Consider the following 24,269-nt stretch of genomic DNA (forward strand, 5'->3'; position numbering starts at 1 on the left):
TCTGATTTTTGTTAAATCAATGCTTTATGATTGTCTTTTTCTGTTAATAGGAATATCACGTCAGGTCGAAATTTCAGATGTGTACAAACTGCAATGAACTTTACAATTCTGTTATTTATTTTCTACATATATATATATTTTTTTGGGGAGCAATATTGCATCGACTATCTACTAGAACAATGAAGTTGGTTTTCTTACATGCTATCTTGTGTTAATTCTTTGATTCTTACACCAGAACATCAGGTATTTCTGTACAGGCGAGCAGCTTGCAGGTTCTTTACAAAGGTTCCTCATGCCAATACTCTAGCCAAGCTCAGGTTTTGGGTGGAATGGCGTTAAGGGGGTTGTCCAGGCGCATTCTCCTGTTTGATCCGACGTCCGGCATGGAAAGGCGCCACCGCACTGTGCGAGGTAACCTTCCGGCAAGGGAAGTGTAGCGCATGGGTCCCATCACAACCACCCAGAGTGCACTTGCATCTCTCCATGCCCTAGGTCGGATCAAGCGGGAGAATAGTCTCCCATCTGTGTACTGTCCACTTGCCTAAGGTCCTTGCTGCTATTAAGGTGGGTACCTTGGTGCTCTAGCTCGTGTCTCCAGGACTGTCCCAGACCCATGACCATGTCCTATATTACTGTACCTATTGCTGCAGCCATATGTACCAGTTATCTATACATCCGAAGAGGTGGAAATCGATATGAAATTTCACCCAAGTCCAGACTTTGGAGGGACTTTCCTTTTAACGTATTTCATAAGCTACTATATAAACCCTGTATAAAGAATACTAAAAAGCATTTAGGCAGGCAACAGATGTTTTGTAAGTGGCCAATGTTCACTGTAAAGTGTCGCTGCATCTTTCAATGACTATGAAACGATATTGCTGTCTAAATCGGAATATATTTATTAAAAGTCCCCTAGAGTAATGGCCACTGGCCTGTAATGGGATTCTGCAGTCAATATATTTTCAGTATATATTGGAAAGCTAATACCTCCTAAACGTTAAATGTGTTACTTTCTTTGTTAATATTTGGTCCCTTTTTTTTTAATTTTTATTTTTTATCCCCCCCCCTCTGGTGGGGTCCAAAATAGATTTAGTTTACTGAAGAAAAGATAATTTTAAACATGAAAGTTTTATGTTCTGCTTTGTGAATATGTAAGTAGTGTATGTTTAATTTTTTTTCCCCCTTTCTATTTCTCATGTAGAATTTTGCTCCATATAGATCTGTCAATATATACATATATATATATAAAAAAAAAAATATATAATATATACATTTCACAAAAATCTGCATTTTTATTCGGAGCAAACTCACTCAGAAGCTGAGAACCTTGGACCTGGCTTTAAATTCTGTTGTATTGTTTTTATTTTTTAATATTTTTTTTTATTTTTTTTTCTTCCCACAAAAATCTTATTCTATTGAAAATGAGTTCTTTTATTACTTCAATCATTTATGTATATTCGATAAATTATGACCAAATGTGATGTTAGATTGCATACAGTAAATTGAAATATACACTTGGTACACTACAGCATTGTTGTGGCGTTTATTTCCCTTTCAGTGATGGGTGAGGATCCTGTTCGCCATTAGCGGTTAACGGTAATAATTTGTGTGTATTAGAGGGGCCCAAATCTAGCTACAAGGTGACTATGCACAGTTTGGAGAATTTGCCCACATACGTTCTTGTAATGAAGACCGTGCTCACCCAAATAAAAATAAAAAAAATTGTGAAGAAATTCAAGAGTGGTTTCTAAAAGCCCTTTTACAGGGCCCGATGGAGCAGACTATTGTCGCGAAGGAAACGTTCCTCCCTGACAATTGCCTGCTCTTCAGTGGAGGAGATAGCTGCAATTACATACAGAGATCCCCTCCACAGTATGGAGAGGAGTGATCGCTTATGCCATCGCTCGTCCCTGTATAGAATCATTGTTTGCTGGCAGTAGAGTCCTGTTTAGGCTATGTTCACACAAGAGTGGGGGGGGGGGGAGAGAGACAGACACTGTTAAAAACAGACACACAGTAAGGTTTTCATGGTCGTTATTCAACCATTTGTGTGTCCACTTTCTGCCAGTCTGTCCGTTTTTAATGTCCCCCATGGTGGTCCTCACCTCCTAATGTATGTTTGAAGCAGTCACTCCCCTCGATTCTGAAAGACCAGTGATCCCAGCATGATCCTGTGGTGATGTCATCACACTTGAGTGCAGGTCCAACAGAATAAAAAGTCTAAGCGGCCGTTAAAAACAGTCTCATCGATTTCAAAGGGGTCCATCTGGCTGTGAAAACGGCCAAAAATAGGACATGTCCCATGTTTTGACGGCCGCTATTCACTGGCCATGTGAATAGTCCCATAGACTGCAACGGTTCTGAGAGAAAAAAATAATTGCATGGCCGTTTTCACGGTCATATGAATGTAGCCTTAGACAGCACCATCTGTACTGATAAACTAGTCAAGTGACCGCACCAACAATCCTGAACGAAACGGCCATTTAGCCTGTATCGGTGCAGCATCAGAGCATGCTGTTTGTTTACTGCTGGTGACGTACCCAGCTTTTTTCAGTATGCTAGGCGGAGGCTTCCGCCTAGCGGTGATCCCGGTGACGTCACCTGCACTAATGGCAGGTTTTTAGTGCTGCCCTAGCCTGTAAAACAGCCCATTTGTGCCGGTGACGTCACAGCGCTCACTGCTAGGCGGAATCCTCCTAGCATTCCCACGAGAAGCCTGGTACGTCACTGGTAGTAAAGAAAAAGCCCTTGTCCTGGGCTATGCAGGGCAAGGGGGAAGCATTGGCGCAAGAAATGCTCAGACTGGCTAAATGTGTGAAGAGGAGCCCCGACAAGCCCTTTAAAGGGATTCTGTCACCAGGTTTCACCCCCTCCAGATAAAAATATGGTTATGTTCAGGGAGCTTTCACGATTCCTAATGTGGTCTTATAAATGTAATCTGTAGGCTCATTTTGCTAAAAAAACGCTATTGCTAACCTGTCATTCAACAAAATAAGGTGCCCAAGGGGATGTAAATGGACCGAAGCTGCCGCCCGCACCCGCCGCCGTTCGTGCCCAGCTCTGCCTTTCCTGACCTCAGCGCCGCCTTATAATCCTGTGTGACTCCTCCGGCTCTCCCTCCCCCCTCCTTCTGCTCTAACATATCGCGCATGCGCACAGGGCTCTGCCAGTGTGCAGGTCATCGAGAGGTTGAGCGAAGTGCCGGTGAATGCGCACTTCGCTCTATGAAGCCGAATGGAGAAGTCCGCATGGGCGCATCAGGCAAAGCCCTGTGCGCACGCGCGAGATGTTAGAGCAGAAGGAGGGAGGGAGAGCCGGAGGCGTCACACAGGATTATGAGGCGGCGCTGAGGTCGGGAAAGGCGGAGCTGGGCACGAACGGCGGCGGGTGCGGGCGGCAGCTTCAATCCATTTACATCCCCTTGGGCACCTTATTTTGTTGAATGACAGGTTAGTAATAGCGTTTTTTTTTAGCAAAATGAGCCTACAGATTACATTTATAAGACCACATTAGGAATCGTGAAAGCTCCCTGAACATAACCATATTTTTATCTGGAGGGGGTGAAACCTGGTGACAGAATCCCTTTAAGTCCCATTTACATGTTGCAATTATTGTGACTATAGACGTTAATACGATCATTCATCCCCATACAGATTTCCCTCTTCTGCACCACATGCCCTGTTTACAATGGATGCCGCTAACAAACAACTTTTCTTTCTCGTCAAGCAAACGTTTGATCGTCGGCGTGTTTAAACTAGGCAGTGGTCAAGAACAAGTGTCACTCCATGTAAGGGTACTTTCACACTAGCGTTTTTCTTTTCCGGCACGGAGTTCCGTCCTAGGGGCTCAATACTGGAAAATAACTGATCAGTTTTATCCTAATGCATTCTGAATGGAGCGCAATCCGTTCAGGATGTCTTTAGTTCAGTCACTGAACGGCGTTTTGGACGGAGGAAATACCGCAGCATGCTGCGGTATTATCTCCGTCCAAAATTCCGGCTCAGTTGCCGGATCTGGCATTATTTTACATTGAAATGTATTAGTGCCAGATCCGGCATTAAAAATGCCGGATCCGTCCTTCCATGCGCAGACCGGTAAAAATGTGAAAAAAATATATAATGGATCCGTTTCTCCGGGTGACATTCAGAGGGACGGATTCGTTCTTGCAATGCGTTTGTAAGACGGATCCGGATAAATCTACAAGTGCTGTCTGTTTGCATGCAGATTGCCGGATGCCGCAAGTGTGAAAGTAGCCTAAGAGGGAACATGGCTCTCTGACAGCTATTCCCCCCCCCATACACTTGCACACTGGGCTCATCCAAGCATGCATGCGTTCTTGATGGGGAAGGAGGAAATAAAACATGTCCTAATTACAGCTCCAATAGAAGTTGTCACTTCGCTTTTGTAGACTACTGAATGGGAAGTCGGACTGCTTAGTGATGAGTCCTGAGATTAACAAATGGCTCAACAGAGTTTCTAACCATGTGATGGTGAACAACAGATTTTAGTTTTGGCACGCTCTTTGATGAAAATGTGGATTTTATTCCTCCTAGTAAATTGAAGTCTGCTCGGTAACATTAGGGGGAATGTCCTGTAAGGCACGCCTATGTGTTTACCTATCTGTTTGTAGGACCTCCAAGCCTGGCACTTTCCATCCTATGAATTTTCTTTTGCAGACCTTTAAAACATGTCCTGCTGATCAGTCGGCAACTGAGCAAACACTCTTTTATTGTATGATCGAATATGAAAATGCTTGTTTGTTGGCGGCACAGCTCCCTGGGCAGAGAATGTGCTGCCAACCACTGGCGTAGCTATTGGGGAAGCAGCTGCTTCGAGGCCCTAGCAGGGAAGTATATGCACCCAGGGCACCAGAGAGTCGATTTACTATATAATTCCCCTCTTGCGGTGCACTGGTTACCTGGAAGGGGTGGGGTGAGGCGGTGCAGCCCACACATAACAAGGGGAGAGGGATTCTCCTGCCTCTCCTCTGCATTGCAGATTGCAGAAGCTGCTGCTCCACCAATCATTTGTCACTTCAGTGATAACACAGGGCCATCCAAGAGGAAACACTAGGAGGACCCTGTATGCACCAGCCCACCGCCTTACTGTTAGTGCTGCTGACCTCCTGCCCCTGTGAGAGACACTGCCCAAGGAGTGCGCCCCTGAGCAGCGCTGTGTCTTAGCTCTCGTCCGCCCACCTGCCTCTGAGCACTGCTGCTGTCTGCCTGCTAGCCAGTGCCCCTGACAGGTGGCTGTATGGATCCTTGAGGCCAGCCAGACCAACATTGGGGAGTCTGATACAATGTACTGTGCCCGTGCCTCTTTTTATATCCTGCACTAATGCCCCATTATTATACCCTGTAGGACAGGGATCAGCAACCTTCGGCACTCCAGCTGTCGTGAAACTACAACTTCCAGCATGTTCCTTTCACTTCTGTGGGATTTCAGAGAACAGCCAAGCAAGTGTGCATGATGGGAGATGTAGTTTCACAACACCTGGAGTGCTGGAGGTTGCTGATCCCTGCTGTAGGAGGTACAGTACAGTGGTACAAGGGGATACCACTGTATTTGTGCCTCCTAACCTCTACTATGCCCCTTTATACACTGTACTGTGTCTGCTAACCTGCACCATGTCCTCTTATACCCTGTACTGCACCCTCATACTCTATACTGTCATATAATGTACTGGGCCCCTTATGCCCTGTTATACAGTCACTGTATGGTGGTGTTATCCGTGTGTGTACCCTAATGAGTCCAATCGGCATGAATATCGTCGATAGACGCTCGTTATGTCCAGAGAATCTGCTTATGTAGAAGACTCTCCTTGCTGATCTGCAATGTTAGGGTTTCCACCGGGTAGATGTTAGAGGTTTTCTTCAGCAGAATTATGTGTGGAGCATCTGCATCACTTATCTCATCCACACTGCAGAACATCTCTACATCAGAATCTGCACATACCTTTAACTGTGGTTATGGATTTTAAATCCAAAGCATGTCAATCTATGTTACGGATTTCTGCAGCGAATTTCACTGGTCGCAATGCAGAGGGTGAAATCTGCACCATGTGCAGCCATAGCATTAGGGTACACTGCACGGGGACAAGCCTCAGTAGTTCAATGCCCTGATTGATTTACCCACAGTTCTTTGCCAGATGTAAAGAATGTTATATCATGAAATCGCACACAAAAACACAACTGCCGCATAACCCAAAGGTTGTCATTTTCCCCCCCTTGACTTTATGGAAATATTCCATGAACTGTTTTATAAAACCATGACCACCACTGGAGCAAAACAAATAAATCAAGGGGCAGAACTGACAGAACACCCATTGGTGTGCAGACCTCTGTCCGTTTCTAAGGGCTCCTGCATATGGCCGTTGCCTAGCCGTGCCTATATTGCGGCCCGCAAACAGCAGGTCACTTGAATGGGTCCGCAATCTGCACTATGGGGTTTCTCTCCGTGCCTCTGCACTGCAAAAAAATAGAACATGCTCTATATTTTTGCGGTGCTGACGGATCACTGACCTATTCAAGCTGAATGGGTCTGCATCCGACAGTGGCAGCCACACGGATGTTGCCCGTGCATTGGAGACTGCAAAGTGCGGTCCCCAATGCAAGGAATGGCCGGCGCACGTTTGTGTGCGTGAGCCCTAAATCTGAAGCCACTGCTCTTTAGAGGACCTAAACCTCTTCAAATCTGGTTAGTGACTGAAAACTCAAAACTTAATTTTCAATGCCTGTAAGGGTTTCTCAAGGCAGAGACTAATGCCTCATTCACACGTCAGTGTTCGGTCAGTGATTTCCATCAGTGATTGTGAGCCAAAACCAGGATTGGAGCCTCCACAGACATAAGCTATATGGGAAAAATCTGCACCTGTTCTGTGTTTAGAGCCGCACCTGGTTTTAGCTCACAATCACTGATGGAAAACACTGACCAAACACTGATGTGTGAATGAGGCTTAAGAAAGATGCGGCCAAAGATAGGACATGTCCTATCTTTCGCGGCACGGATCCGGAAGCACATAGAAGGGCTTCCAGGTCCAAAACATAGGACATGTCCTATCTTTGGCCGCATCTTGTGGATGGCGGACTCTTTGAAGTCAATGGGTCCACACCACGATGCAGCATCACACAGCCGATGTCCATGTTTTGCGGACACTGTTTTGTGAATGAGGCCTAAGGATGCGTGCTACCCTGCCATTCTGAATGTCCTGCTGCTTACGGTGACTGGTTGCAGCAGTCACATGTCCCTGTGTAATGACATCATCGCAAGCAGCAAACGGGGGGAGACGGGCATTTGCAGAATGGGAACGATGGAGGATTGCTGAGGTGAGTATGCCAGTTTTCATTTATTTTCGCCATGCTGACAGCTTTAACCCCTGAATGCATTTGGGACCTTGGTGACCAAGCAATTTTTTTCACTTTTTTTTTTTTTTTTTTATCGTCGCATTCCAAGAGCAATAACTTTTTTTATTTTTCTGTCAATGTACCGTATCCATATGAGTTTTTTGCAGGACAAGTTGTAATTTTTAATGACACCATTTTAGGGTACATATGGCTTAGTGGTTAACTTTTATTTATTCTTTTAGTGGGATGGAATAAAACATCAATACCGCCTATGAGTTTTTACGTTGTAAAATTTGTGAGATTCACTTGGCATAAATAACAATAATGGACAAGGGTGGCTCACTCGTTGGAACAAAGATACAGTGTATCCAGTCTCTATAAAACTAAATATAATAAATTAGTTATAATTAGGGATAATTTGAAGTTTGGGTTGGGGTATATGCTGAATTGCGTTATGGATTCCGTTACCATGGACCATAACTCAATTCCGTAACGGAATGACTTTAGAGGCATTCCGTTATTCATTCTGTCATAATAGAAGTCTATGGGCTGCATCACGGATCCGTCCGGTTTTCATTATGCTGGAGTCCTCTCCTGCATAACGTAAACCGGACGGATCCGTTATACAGGCCATAGACTTCTATTATGACTGGCTGGCTCTAAAGGCATTCCTTTATGCATTCCGTCATGGAATTGAGTTGTGGTCCATGGTAATGCAATTCAGCATATACCCCAACTCGAACTTTAAAATATGAAGTTCACACATCCCTAATTAGTCAGGTCCATTAATATTGGGACATCGACACAATTGTAAAATTTTTGGCTCTATACACCACCACAATGGATTTGAAATTAAACAAACAAGATGTGCTTTAACTGCAGACTGTCAGCTATAATTTGAGGGTATTTACATCCAAATCAAGTGAACGGTGTAGGAATTACAACATATGTGCATATGTGCCTCCCACTTGTTAAGGAACCAAAAGTAATGGGACAATTGGCTTCTCAGCTGTTCCATGGCCAGGTGTGTGTTATTCCCTCATTTACTTTACATATGTACCCTACACATGTAGAGGCTTTAATATGCTTATTTACATTTAGTCATAGACTACTGATTGCCTCATCTTGCCATGTGTTTATTTCTGACTAAGCCTAAAACTTAACTTTTATTGTTTCTTTTATTTTATTATTCCTAACTTTTAGGCTTAGTCAGAAATAAACACATGGCAAGATGAGGCAATCAGTAGTCTATGACTACATGTAAATAAGCTTATTCCCTCATTATCCCAATTACAATGAGCAGATAAAAGGTCCAGAGTTCATTTCAAGTGTGCTATTTGCATTTGGAATCTGTTGCTGTCAACTATCAAGATGAGATCCAAAAAGCTGTCACTATCAGTGAAGCAAGCCATCATTAGGCTGAAAAAAACAAAACAAACCCATCAGAGAAATGGCAAAAACATTAGGCGTGGCCAAAACAACTGTTTGGAATATTCTTAAAAAGAAGGAATGCATCGGTGAGCTCAGCAACACCAAAAGACCCGGAAGACCACGGAAAACAACTGTGGTGGATGACCAAAGAATTCTTTCCCTGGTGAAGAAAACACCCTTCACAACAGTTGGCCAGATCAAGAACACTCTCCAGGAGGTAGGTGTATGTGTGCCAAAGTCAACAATCAAGAGAATACTTCACCACAGTGAATACAGAGGGTTCACCACAAGATGGAAACCATTGGTGAGCCTCAAAAACAGGAAGGCTAGATTAGAGTTTGCCAAATGACATCTTAAAAAGCCTTCACAGTTCTGGAACAACATCCTATGGACAGATGAGACCAAGATCAACTTGTACCAGAGTGATGGAAAGAGAATAGAAGGAAAGGAACTGCTCATGATCCTAAGCATACCACCTCATCAGTGAAGCATGGTGGTGGTAGTGTCATGGCGGGGGCATGTATGGCTGCCAATGGAACTGGTTCTCTTGTATTTATTGATGATGTGACTGCTGACAAGAGCAGCAGGATGAATTCTGAAGTGTTTTGGGCAATATTATCTGCTCATATTCAGCCAAATGCTTCAGAACTCATTGGACGGCGCTTCACAGTGCAGATGGACAATGACCCAAAGCATACTGCAAAAGCAACCAAAGAGTTTTTAAGGGAAAGAAGTGGAATGTTATGCAATGGCCAAGTCAATCGCCTGACCTGAATCCTATTGAGCATGCATTTCACTTGCTGAAGACAAAACTGAAGGGAAAATGCCCCAAGAACAAGCAGGAACTGAAGACAGTTGCAGTAGAGGCCTGGCAGAGCTTCACCAGGGATGAAACCCAGCGTCTGGTGATGTCTATGCGTTCCAGACTTCAGGCTGTAATTGACTGCAAAAGATTTGCAACCAAGTATTAAAAAGTGAAAGTTTGATTTATGATTATTATTCTGTCCCATTACTTTTGGTCCCTTAACAAGTGGGAGGCACATATGCAAACTGTTGTAATTCCTACACCGTTCACCTGATTTGGATGTAAATACCCTCAAATTAAAGCATCTTGTTTGTTTCATTTCAAGTCCATTGTGGTGGTGTATAGAGCCAAAAATGTTAGAATTGTGTTGATGTCCCAATATTTATGGACCTGACTGTATAATAGATTTATGTTGTGGGTTACTTGACTGTCACTACATTTTTGTAAATAACATGATAACTTTATTCTCTGGGTCAGTACAATTACACTCAATCCTTTGATCATTTCTATATTACACTATACTACTTATGCAGTACAGTGTATTATACTGTCTGTAAGATATTGACACTGACACAGCCTTATAGCCATACACTGCAAGAAGGCCTGGGGGCCTTCATTAGGCCCCCCAAATGCAGACTACATACATTTTATTCACTGCTTAGATGATGTGGCTGCTACTGACTGTGGCATCTAAAGGGTTAAAAGGCCCAGATCCGCACATCACCAAAAAGTGTACTTATGTTTTTTTTATAGTTAAATGTAGGGAAAAAAACGTCATAGACTCCATGCACACAGCGGAGCTGTAGAATTGTGTTGTCCATATTAGGCCTCTTTCACACTTGCGTTGTCCGGATCCGTCGTGTACTCCATTTGCCGGAGGTGCCCGCCAGATCCGTAACAACGCAAGTGAACTGAAAGCATTTGAAGACGGATCCGTTTTCAAAATGCGTTCAGTGTTACTATGGCAGCCAGGACGCTATTAAAGTCCTGGTTGCTGTAGTAGTAGTGGGGAGCGGGGGAGCAGTATACTTACAGTCCGTGCGGCTCCCGGGGCGCTCCAGAATGACATCAGAGCGCCCCATGCGCATGGATGACGTGATCCATGCTATTACGTCATCCATGCGCGTGGGGCGCCCTGACGTCACTCTGAAGCGCCCCGGGAGCCGCACGGACGGTAAGTATACTGCTCCCCCGCTCCCCACTACACTTTACCATGGCAAACAGGACTTTAGCGTCCTTGCAGCCATGGTAACCATTCAAAAAAAGCTAAACGTCGGATCCGGTAATGCGCCGAAACGACGTTTAGCTTAAGGCCGGATTAATGCCTTTCATTGGGCATTAATTCCGGATCCGGCCTTGCGGCAAGTGTTCAGGATTTTTGGCCGGAGCAAAAAGCGCAGCATGCTGCGGTATTTTCTCCGGCCAAAAAACTTTCCGGTCCGGAACTGAAGACATCCTGATGCATCCTGAACGGATTTCTCTCCATTCAGAATGCATGGGGATAATCCTGATCAGGATTCTTCCGGCATAGAGCCCCGACGACGGAACTCTATGCCGGAACACAACAACGCAAGTGTGAAAGAGCCCTAACAGAGATATTCTTCCCCTGAAGTACCGTACATCTAGGTCCACATGCCTCCATAATATAACAGACTCTGGGGAATCTCTGATAGAACATAAAACAGGGGGGGGGGGGGGGGGGGGAAATTGAAGTACAGTGTGGCCATTTGGTCTACTTTGGGGTTCTTTTTTTTTTTTTTTTATATGGATTTTTTATTGATCATTCATATTTAGTAGTACATAGCCATGTAATGGGTTTAAGTACACACATAATGCTTCCATTAATGTTAATCAGTTTCAAAGAATCACATATATAATAGCATGAAACATATACAAATGAGATTTGCACACAATATCATTACCATCCATTATCAATTAAATCAGTCATATGAATAAAGTTGACCTACTGTTACCTCACATAAGTCATCCTAATTTTCCAACTTTTACCCCCTTGCCCCTCCCCCCCTAAACAATGGGGTGTCCCTCCTTCAACACAAGTAAGATTAACAACCTAATCGACCAATAGCTTCCCCAAGGATCCTGCTATCTTATTCTTTAGGTACCACTCTGAACCCAAGAAGGGTTTCATAAGTGTTTTCAATTCTTTGTCTGAGTATACCGTTGACATGAAAGTCTTCCATTTTTTAAAGAACGAGCTGATTAATGACCCTCCAGCCTGCTCCACCTCCATTCTTTCCATATCAAAGCACTTCTTGAATTGTATGAATATCTCAGAAGCTGTCGGAACCTGAGGTTGCAGCCAGTTTCTCAGAAGACAACGCTTGGCCGCCAAAATTGCTATGTGGACTACTGGAGCAAAGGGGTTACGTTCTGGGGATGAGTGGAAAATAATAAGTTCTGGTGTGATTGGAATCGTTATTTTCAGATGTGCTTTGATATGATGCTTAACCATCTTCCAAAATTGCATGGAGTCTGGACAGGACCAGAGCCCATGAATCATATCCGGGGGGGCGTGGCTTGCTCATGGCGGAGTAGGACGCAGGACAGTGAAGCTCTCCCGCCATCTCCGTTTGAAAAGCTATTTTTACCTACATTCCTGCTTACTCACGTCTCCTGATGGGTCGTAGGACTGCCAAGGGGTTACAGGAGCCTGCACAACAGCCGGAGGGGTCCGGAATTGAGAAGTTTTTTGGATCCCAGTCGAGTGGCACAGGGCCGGCAGAGGCGCCCAAGATGGCGACCGGTAAGAATGTGCCTGCGACCGCTGGTAACTCGAGCCCGCCACATGAGGACAGAGAGCCGGAAAGCCCGGTGACCGTTACTACGGACGGCGAATGGGATATCCGCACGTTTTTGCAGGCTCTCCCTACCAAAGATGATTTAGCCCACTCGGTGCAGAGGCTAGAGCAGACATATCGCTCAGAAATGGAGACCCTGAAAGGGGAAATCAAACACTTGGGCACCAGAGTCGAGGCTGCTGAAAAGACACAGGAGTCCTTTCAAGACCAGCTGGATGACCAGCACAAGGTACTATCGGCGCATACACAGCAGATCAGCCACCTTCTTTCACATGTGGATGATCTAGAGAACCGCCATCGCAGGAATAACCTGCGGATCCGTGGAGTGGCGGAATCAATATCCACGTCTGAATTAGAGGCAACGATCCAGACCTTTTTTAGCAAACTGCTGGGGGAATCGGCGCAGCTACCGGTGGAGTTGGATCGCCTGCACAGGGCCTTGGGGCCTAAATCTATGGATGTTTCCAGACCAAGGGACATTGTGTGCCGTGTGCATTTTTTTAAAGTAAAAGAGGAGATATTAAAAGCAGCTAGGCAAGCGGACACTCTGGAACTCGGAGGCTCTGTGGTACAGATCTTGCCGGACCTCTCTAGACGTACTCTTCAACTTAGAAGGGCGGTGAAGCCTCTACTCGCCTTACTCAAAGAGAGAGAGATACCATATAGATGGGGCTTCCCCTTCCAACTGCATGTTAGGAGAGATGGAAGATCAGCGATTTTCAGAGATCCGGAGGACCTTCCCAAGTTTCTGGAGACTTTGTCGCTCCCACGTGTTTCATTACCGGATTGGCCGATGGTTATGGAGCCTGCGCCTAGGCCACAAAGAGAAAGATGGTCGGAGGTCTCTCCAAGGGCTTCTAGGCAAAGAAAGTCACCATGAAGATAGTCTGACTAACCTTGGGGTCACTTATCTTTTTACAGTAGTCATATAGTGGACCACTTATGTGAATCATAACCTGCCCCATACTACTGTGGTTATAGCCGATAGGCTTCCCTGTTAAGTTAGCACATATTCTGTGCAGTTGGTTCAGGATAGTATGGGGGATGAAGGTTATTATGTTATGGTATACAATGTTTTCCAGAGAGTTCCAGCAAGGAACTGGAGGGGCCGTAAGGGCCTATATAGTTCATATAATGCAGGATGTATTTTAGCATTATTACTATGTTTAGCTTTTCTTTGAATTGTCAGATGATAATATCAGATGGAGATGGGGGGGAGGGCCTGCTCTGTCATCTTGGGCTTCCTCTTCTCCCTTAGAGGTGTGGGTGGTGGATGCTTGTTTCATTCCACTACCTAATGTTAACTACAAGAAATGTCATTTTTGTCGCTCCATATTGTAGGGGCTTATTTGTTATATGTAATGTTTGTATGTCCCCCCTGTTGTGTCTTGTCTCCCTTAGGGCAGTGGTTCTGCCTTTATATGTTAGGTATCCAGTAACTTTCATAAGCATATCATACAATAGCTATGGCATCCATTAAAGTATGCTCCTATACAGGGCCGATCCTAGGGTCACAGGCGCCTGGGTGCAGAAATATTTCTGGCGCCCCCACATGGGCTTGGTTATCTTACTAACTCCTCCCCTTTACAATGTTTCTAAATGCACAGTGGCTGCGTTTGGACGGGCACAGTGGCTGCGTTTGGACGGGCACAGTGGCTGCGTTTGACGGGCACAGTGGCTGCGTTTGGACGGGCACAGTGGCTGCGTTTGACAGGCACAGCACAGTGGCTGTGTTTTTATGGCCACAGTATGTGTTTTGATGGGCACAATAGCTGCATTTTGATGGGCACAGTGGCTGCATGTTGATGGGCACAGTGGCTGCAGTTTAATGGGCACAATGGTTGCATTTAATGGCACACAGTAACAGTATTACTTACACATAGGGTGCAGCCAGGGAAGCCAGCCAGGTCAGGTGCAGTCAGCACCCACTTCGCAAGGCACTGCAGCAGCCAGCAGGCAGATGATCAGATCGATGGCACGCCACTCAGTCTGTCTAGCCAGACCAGGCAGAAGGCATTCAAGGCACTGGGCAGGCTCAATCAGCTCAGCTGAATCAGGCAGCAGCAGCTTTAAAATGCTCCGCTGTCCGCTCGCTCCAGTCCCTCCTCTGCCTCCTAGCTACCACGCTGTCTGAAGATGGCAGAGGTGGGTGGAGCCGAGCGGAGCTATATGATCTCCAGCCGCAGAGGCGGCGCGCCGCGGGCTCTGACGTCACGTCGTCACTGACATCCCGCTCGGCTCGCAGATTCTTCGGCGAATCGGCGGCTCGGCTTAAAAAAAAAAAAAAGTCCCGGCGGCTCGCTCGGCGCCTTTCGGGTGACAGAGCTGGGGTGCGGGGCACCCACTGCACCCCGTGTTGGATCGGCCCTGCTCCTATAATGTCAACGGGCTAAACGAACCGGTTAAGAGAAACCAAGTACTATATAGTCTACATAAACAGAAAGTGGGTATAGCCCTCCTGCAAGAGACCCATTTTAAAGAAGGTCACATCCCCTCATGTAAAAACAGGTACTTCACCACATGGGCTCATAGTACATATGCTGAATCTAAATCAAGGGGGGTTGCCATAGCTATACATAAAAATGTACCATGCACTGTGCTGGATACCCGTCGAGACGATCAAGGTCGTTACTTGTTCCTGAAAGTTAATATTGCCTCTAGAGTATTGATTATTGCTAATATATATTGTCCCAACACAGGTCAGAGTGGCTTCGCGAATTTGGCCTTTGCCGCATTGGAGGACTTTGCGGATGGTGTAAAGATTATCCTAGGTGGTGACATTAATCTCCCTCTTGAGGCTAAATTGGATACGTCCTCAGGTGAGTCCTCTACTTCTCCTGGGGCAGCCCGTGGTTTCCAGAGACACTTACATGCACTGCGTTTAGTTGATGTGTGGAGAATACTGCACCCGTCAGGGAAGGACTTCACATTTTTTTCTGTGACACATAACTCATATCACCGCCTGGACTACGTGTTCATTTCACATGAACTATTAGATCTACATCCGACTGCGGCGATAGAACCTATCCTCTTCTCTGACCATTCAATGACCTGGGTAGCTTTAGACCTAGGGGATCCCACTCGTTCAAGGAGCTCTTGGAAATTGAATGATAACGTATTGAAAGACAGTGTGTGTGTGGCTGACATTAAAAAAGTAATTGAGGAATTTGTGGAGGTTCACAAGGAGGACTCCTCCAGGTCCACTATTAAATGGGAGGCGCTTAAGTGTGTGATCAGAGGTCGTCTGATTTCCCACGCGTCCCGACTCAAGAAAATGAGGGCCGCTAATATTATTGATCTTTTGAGGAAGGTAGCGGATCTGGAGAAGTCCCATAAGAGCAGTCTGGATCTTGGAGTGTTTCAGGAGCTCTGCGACACTAGAAGTGCGTTGCGGAAACTCATTGACCAGAAATATTTGGGGGCCAGGGACAAATTGAAGAGTTTGTTCTACAGCTTAGGTGATAAGAGTGGTAGACTCCTGGCGAGGGCGTTGAGACCACGCACGGCTTCTGGGTATATTCCCTCTCTCAACTGTAGAGTAGGGGGGAAGGTCCATGCTACGGAGGACATTCTGAGGGAGTTTCGGGCCTATTATGAGGAGCTTTATAGCTTAAAAGGGAAATATGCTGATTTAGCCTCTGAACTTAAAGCCCAAAAAATAAGACAGTACCTGAATGAGCTAAAGGGACCTAAACTCTCATCTATAGATAGTTTGGACTTAGAGAGGGAGGTGACGGATCAGGAGATAAAGGGGGTGGTGAAGTCATTGGAGGTAGGCAAGTGCCCAGGCCCCGACGGGTTCACACCTCGTTTTTATAAAAAGTTTTTGACGGAGATATTAGGGCCTCTGAAGGATATGTGCAATTCCCTGGATCAGGGGGATGTGTTTCCGGCGCAGGCAGTTACGGCACACATATGTGTCATCCCTAAGCCGGGGAGGGACCCCCTGGCCTGTTGTAATTACCGGCCGATTTCTTTAATCAACGTGGATGTAAAAATCTACGCGAAAATACTGGCAAATAGGCTAAGGGGGCATATTCCTTCCCTGGTTTCGGCAGATCAAGTGGGGTTTGTGCCCGGCAGGGAAGCTAGGGACAATACCATCAGATCCTTGGCTCATATCGCAAAGGCTAGAGCTGACAGATCGCCTTTGTGCCTTCTCTCAGTCGACGCGGAAAAAGCATTTGACCGCGTCGACTGGGATTTCCTCAGGGAGACCTTGTTGGCGTTTGGGCTGGGCCCTAATATGTTGCTCAGAATAATGGCGCTCTACAATAAACCACGAGCTCAGGTGAGAGTAAATGGCGCATTGTCTTCCTCTTTTGAGATACACAATGGGACTCGCCAGGGGTGTCCGCTATCGCCATTACTATATATTCTGGTCATGGAGTTTCTGGCAAGGGCACTGAGAGCTAATGCTTCAATTAGAGGTCTGTGTTTTGGTGCACTAGAATCTAAAATCGCAATATATGCAGACGACTTACTGATATACTGTACAGATCCAGTTGTTAGCTTACCAAATATTACTAAAGAATTCTCTATATTTGGAGACTTGAGTAATTTTAAGGTGAACTTCCACAAATCTGAGATATTGAATGTCACGGTTCCACACACCACAATGGAGGCTTTGAAACAAGCCTTTCCATTTCAATGGAAGACAGATCACATTTCATACCTGGGGGTGTCCATCCCTACCCGTTTAGAGGACTTATATCAGCTAAATTTCTCTACGTTAATAGAGGAGATTAGGAAGGATCTGGCGGTCTGGAAGGGATTACCCCTGTCATGGTTTGGCAGAATACACGCGTTAAAAATGAATGTACTCCCTAGGATTCTTTATGTTCTCAGGACTATTCCCATCCCGTTGCCAGGCGTGTTCTTCAGGACCATAAGATCCCTGTTTATAAACTTTATTTGGGCCGGTTCTACTCCTAGGTTGGGGATCAAGTTCCTCTTCAGGACTAAGGATAGGGGCGGAGTTGGGGTCCCTGATATTAAATTATACCATAGAGCGGCAGTTCTGGCATACATATTAGACTGGTTTCACAACAGCTCCAGCAAAAGATGGGTTGGATTTGAGAGGAGCGAGATGGAAGTCCCCCCGCAAAATCTTTTGTGGATACCAAAAAGTTTGCGTGGCAGGGTAATCCCGACCATTACAGCTGGGGTACTACAGGTGTGGGACAGATGTGCGGCTGCACTCGGTTGCTCATCTTTCCCGAGCCCTATGACATCGATATTTGATAATCCAGCTTTTCCGCTGTGTAAGGGTAGGAGAGAAATACTGGGTTATCGTAGAGAGGATGGACTTAGGGTTCGACAATTGATCTCGGGAACCTCTATCCGTACTTTAGATGACTTGCCGGGGTGTAGGAATAGAGGGGCGTGGATTTTATATTGAGGACTGAGAAACTACATACTATCCTTAGGTCCGACGGAAGCCCTGGCTAGGGATCTGACCCCCTTTGAAGCAGTGTGTTCACAGTCATCTCCTCCTGCGCATTTGGTGTCTCTGGTGTACGGGCTGCTACAGGAGAATGCTGGGCCGGCCTCTTCCTTGCCTTATGTTCGGGCTTGGGAGAAGGAAATGGGAAAAGTGTTCTCTAAGGAACAATGGGAGAAATCATTTGTATTATCTCACAAGTCCTCCATATGCTGTGGGGTGCAAGAAAAGAATTTTAAAATACTTTCTAGATGGTATAGGACCCCTGCTATTTTGCATTCCTTTTTCCCGGAGTGCTCTGACCTGTGTTGGAGATGTTTGGAGGAGGTGGGTACAATGTCCCATATCTGGTGGCGGTGTAAGAAAATTGTTCCCTTTTGGTCGGCCCTGAATGAATTGTACAACAGTGTGGTGGGTACGACATCTGTTTGGACCCCGGAGGAAGCTTTGTTATCAATGTTTGCCAGTCCCACTCTGGTAGTCAAAAAAGGCCTCCTGAGATTTTTCATGCAGGCGGCTCGTTTGGTGTTGCCTAGACATTGGAAGTCACAGGACGCGCCGAAGATGTCAGAATGGCTAGAGACGTTTGAGAACTTACGTAGAATGGAGGAATTGATAGCAGAGGATGCGGGACTAGACCAGAAATACTTGAAAGTGTGGATGCCATGGATTTTGTTTAAAGGGTCTCAGGGATTTTCTGAATGGATTAATCGGTACAGTGTGTCTCCGGTGGTATAAGACTGTAGATGCTTGCTTTTATGGAAGATACCTAGTAGTTTGTCTTTTTCCTTTTGTGTCTATCTGTGTTGTCTGTGTTTGTCTCCCCCGTTTGTCTCGTTTCATGTTTATGCATAGGCTTTTGGAAACACTCTTTGTTGTGAATCCTGAAGATGCAAGGTTTACTTGCTTAAGTTCTGTAACCTACTGATGTCATTTTAAATATGATGTGTTTCTCGCATTGTACTGATTCATGTTGTTACATTGTTTTTTTATGCCTAAATAAAATAATTGAACAACATGAATCATATCCGACCCCCTAAGGTGACATTTTGGACAAGCGACGATTCTAGATTGATCTGGGTCTTTCCCAGCACAGTTGAAGCCATAGATGGCTTTATGTAATATCCTAAAGTGTGTTTCTCTCCATCCTTCATTCCAAGTTGTTTTCCTAACCTTTTCTAATCCTGGGATAATTGTATTTTCCGCCGATATGAGAGGAAAATCTTTTTTCCAGTGTGCGAAAACCGTGTCTGACAACGGTTTTTGTTTAATTTCCCTAAGTTCCAAATCTAAATCTGAAAGGGATTTTTTAGCTTTTCCCTGACCTAATAGCCTGTCCAAGACATTAGGGAGCATTATTGCTGCTGGAGTTTGGGTTCTATGTTTAAGGAAACTTACAATTTGCATATATGCAAATAAGTGTTGGCAGTGAGCAAGCCCATACTTGTCCTTAATTTCCAAAAAGGAGCTAAGGCGCCCCTCCTGGCCATTCCAGATATCCCCCATTCTTTTTATTCCCTTTGGTCTCCACTCCCCAAAGTGTCTAGATTCCACTCCCGCCGCAAACTCCGGATGTCCCCAAATAGGCATGAGTTTGGAGAGCAAGAAGGGCAGTTTAAGGACTTTATATACCTCTTTCCAGGTAGCTATGGTATCCCGAACCGTAAGACTGCTTTTAATTAGGGGAGGAATGTCAGCCAGCTTAGTATGAAGCAGCGCTCCCAAAGACCAGGGCCTAACCAATTGAGATTCCAACCTACAATTGGAGTAGAAGCTGGTGTCAAAGATCCAGTCAATACAGTGTCTCAGCAATCCTGCCAGGTTATAGAGCCGAAGACATGGAAATGACAGCCCACCTTTTTGTTTTGGTAGATGAAGCTTACGTAAAGCTATTCTGGGCCTCTTCCCTACCCATAAGAAGGATCGGAAAGCTGATTCCAGTTTGGCCATGTCTAAATGTTTGAGCAAGAGAGGAATACTCTGCAGATGATAGAGTATCTTCAGGATGCTGATCATTTTTAGTAGCTGACATCTCCCCCCCCAATGACAGCGGGAACTTTTTCGATCTATCTAAATGTGGCAGAATAGATTTAATAAGAGGGGGATAATTCAATAAATACAGGGATTCTGGACGCCTTCCTATGTGAATTCCCAAGTATTTTATTGAAGTACTGGCTATATGAATGGGAACATCTAACGGGAAAGAAGAAGTGTCTTTGGACAGGTTATATAATAAGAGAAGTTCAGACTTAGTAGGGTTGGCCTTGTAGCCCGAAACTGTTCCAAAGTCTTCCAAGAGCTGAAAGACTCGTTTCAGATCCCTCTTGGGATTTTCTAGAAATAATAAAAGGTCATCAGCGAAAAGGGCATGCTTTATGGTGATATTCCCAATTTTTATACCCTCTATGTCATTGGTCTGAGCTAATTTTCGTGAAAGCGGCTCAATGGCTAGTTTGAATAGCAGGGGGGATAACGGACACTCCTGCCTAGTTCCTTTACGTAATGCAAAGGGAGGAGAAACAAATCCCGGAGTGTGGATTCTGGCTTTCGGGTCAGTATACAGGGCATTTAAGTATTGACAAAATGGGTCTGTTATTGCCATGTTTTCCATTACTCCGCCCATCCATCCCCAGTCAACGTTATCGAAAGCTTTTTCAGCATCTATTTCTACCATTGCTGGGGATGAATGCGCACCCGGATGCATTTTTATCTCGTCCAGGACCCCCAACACCTTGCGAATATTAGTAACCCCTGCCCTGCCTTGGACAAATCCCACTTGACTTTGGGGTTCTGTAATATGCTATACATGAGCCATCTTTACTGTAGAATTCAAATGCAAACAGATCAGTTCAGTTCTTATCATGCAGTGGACAGGCAGATATTTACCAAATGCACTTTACACAGATGTTATAGGTTTTACAGCCGCACAGGTAGTTGATAGGTCAAATTAGTCTTCCTTACTCTACTCTTGAGTAGCTGACTCTGACATACAGTAAGCATCCAGGCATTGGGGGGAAGAGGGGGGGGGGGTTATACTTCTTGTAAAGCAATACAATACAACCACAGGGCAATTTTGGCAGGCCAAAACTTTTTTTTTTTTTTAATAAATGTTTCCTGTACTTACGGTACACGTCCACAGAATCCACTTTGGGATGTTGAGATTTTCACAGTGGGCAAGACTTTTATTTGGTATGCTCAGGCACCGGAGATGATTCCTGAACATTTGAACATAGATGCTTCTAAGTCAATAAGTCCTTTTAGACTGGTTATCTCTACTGGACTTTCGCTACGTCTCCTTCTCTACATCTGGCCTTCTTTTATAGATCTTCTGGCCCAGGTCTGGGTGTATCCGGGTCCAGGCTGGCTCATGAGTCGGCAGCAAGTGCTCCTTTTTTTTTCTACTGAGCCTAAGCTCAGAGTGGCTAGTTCTCAGACCCATTCTAGAATGTTCCTCCCTCCCTATATAATGAAGGTGACACCAGCCCCATCTACTGGTGGCTGTGAATACAGCCTGTCAATACCTTGTGCAAATACAGACGATAGAGGCAATGTACATATTAACAAAAAAAAAAAAATATATATATATATATTTTTTAATTCTCTCCTTTTGCACTTTGCAGTGTTCTGCTACCCTTGAGTGGGACGCTACATCTCTAATATTTATGATCCTCACAGCTTAGATGTGGACTGATGACAATTCATTATTGTTCACGGTTGTATTAAAATTACATTAGCATGTCCCCATGTCACGCTGCCTCATCTATCATTTATAGGACGACCTCAGGTGAGTTATGCAGAGAATTTCTGCCATGCAAACGAGGCAAGATTTCATCCAGCAAGATTACTGTTCAGTCTGGGACATTCCATGGTTTATGTATGAGGGTAGTTGCCTGACAACTGATTTGTAGCTTAAAGGGGCCACAACAGGAAAATATCCCTCTATCAAATGTGACCTCTTACCACATCAGCACTTCAAATGACACTGATTTAGTTACCATCTAATAAAATGCTCCCATGACCAGGTTACACCCATCAGGATAGGCTTAGCCCGTTTGTTCACTTATTTAGGCCTCTTGCACACGAACGTATGCCCTCCGAGATATACGGTCCGTGAGCAGGCCATATCTCCCGGAGCGGCATTGATAGTACGCACGGGAGCGCACAGCATCATAGATTACAATTATGCTGTGCACGTCGGGCCGCCCGCGGTACTATTGATAAGATCTTATGGGTGCGGGGCAATAGTCCCGCGGAAGGCCTGACATGCACAGCATCATTGTAATCTATGATGCTGTGTGCTCCCGTGCACATGATCAATGCCGCTCCGGGAGATATGGCCCGCTCATGGACTGTATGTCTCAGAGGGCATAAGGGCCTTAAAGTGGGAGCAGATAACATCCCTGGAAAGAAGACCACCACTTAGATTGCCACCATTACTTGAATCTACAATATTGTCCAGGACCACTCTTACTAGCAACTGTAGAATGTGCAACGCATCTCTCAAATTTGACCATGCAAAGAGGTATCTCCCAAGAAAGAGAACCATCTCACCAGTGCCACCTCTTGGAAGTGGATCCCTGTGAGTCAAGATCTGACTTTCCAACAAGGCTTGGGATTTAACCAGGGAATATAGCCTAGCCAGATATCCATCTGTAGACAGCTGTTTCGGGGTGCTTGTTCCTTGTCAGTATGGAGTAGGATTTTGGCTGGCTCGGTGTGATGCCTTGGAAGCAGCTTAGGCAGGGTACTGAATCTACTTAAAGAGACCAGGTTCTATATGGAAACTTACTGGAAGTACTCCAGGGTATGGAGATTTATTGGCAAATTTGCATATTCATTTCCCATGGAGTATTGCCAATAAGTCTCCATACCCTGGAGTACTCCCAGTATGTCTCCATACAGGACTGGTCTCTTTAAGGAGATTCAACTCCCTGCCTAAGCCTCAAATGTGGCTGAAACAACTGTAAATGGGCATTAAAGGGGTTAAAAAAATAAAAAAAAGACGCAATACTCATGATCAACCGTGAGGATTACAGTGTATAAAATAAAATGGGAACAGAGGGGAAATTCCGTTCATATTGTGACACCGGGAAATGCAAATGTGATCGCACACTACATCCAGCATTCTGCCCTGCCTCCATGCTGGATGAGACATTGGTGTACATTTTGGCCAAAGCGTAATAAGCCACTCACCGCGTCAAGGTCGTCTCATTTGAGTGGTCCCTAACACTTGTTCCTACCTGTTTATGGGCCATGACAGCCACATAATGTGACACCGGGCACATATGAACATGGGACCAACACAGATGCCTTCAGCTGCCAAGCGCGCACTCAGCAGGAACAAAGAGTTTGAAATCTGCCGACAGATGCCCTTTAAATAGAGAAAATAAAAACACTACAGCATGATGAACCCAATGGAAGCTTTTTGAATCTTGAAAAAAAAAAAATGTCAAGGAAGGGGTTAACGTTCTCGCTGATGTTTCCGACTTGATCTCCTGGCAGAATGAACAATGTAATTATACTTCTGTCCACTTGATGCTACTGTTGCTCCAGAGAAGGACATTTATTCACAGTATGAGGCGATTTTTTTTCCCATCAGACCCCGGAGCGGAGGTCTCCACAGCTATTGTACTAATCCAGAAATAACCCCTTTATACCAAGAGCGGCGGTCCCCTCCAGACTGTCACTTCTGATGACTGTCACCTGCATCCTCTACAGTTCATTTATCCTGACAGGTACTGCTCGAAATGTAACACCTGGGAACCTCATGAGGAACCGCAAGCCAAGTATGTTAAATGCAAGCTGGCAGCAAAAGCCAATTACCATGCATTCATTTCCATAGCTATGTAAGACATGCCCATTAAACTTGTGTGATTTACCTTTAAATGTCCTCTGCGGCTAGAGTAAACCCTTTGCACATGGTAAACCCACAGAATGCATACAGAGATAGCTGTCAATCACTGATAAGACCGCCCACTGGACTCCTAAGCATAGAAAGTTCAGGGATTTCAATCAAGTTACAGGTTACAATGAATTTTTTTTTTATCGCCAATCAATTTAAGTAATTAGTGACGACTACCACATACGGCTGATGCACACTTCATTTTGCCAGACAGCAATATACCTGGCATTATGGTTTCATAGATTCGAAGAATCGAGAAGTTTGAAGAAATATTTTGTTATGCAATTGTCCGGAAGCCAGAACACCTTATCATTGTGAAGAGCTATAGCCGCGTTCTGAATGAGGAAGAAGAGTGAAAACTCCCCATGCGGGGGAATGTGTTTTTGCCAGATATTTCACTGCCAGCTGCCAAATGGAAAACAGATTCACAATCTACTAAAAATAACCTTCATTCATTATCCAATAGGATTCATCTTGCTGGAACCAAATCCAAGTCTGAAGATCATTTTAGTTTTTAGAATTC

Source organism: Bufo bufo, chromosome 5, assembly GCF_905171765.1.
Source record: "Bufo bufo chromosome 5, aBufBuf1.1, whole genome shotgun sequence".
Classification (NCBI taxonomy): Eukaryota; Metazoa; Chordata; class Amphibia; order Anura; family Bufonidae; genus Bufo; species Bufo bufo.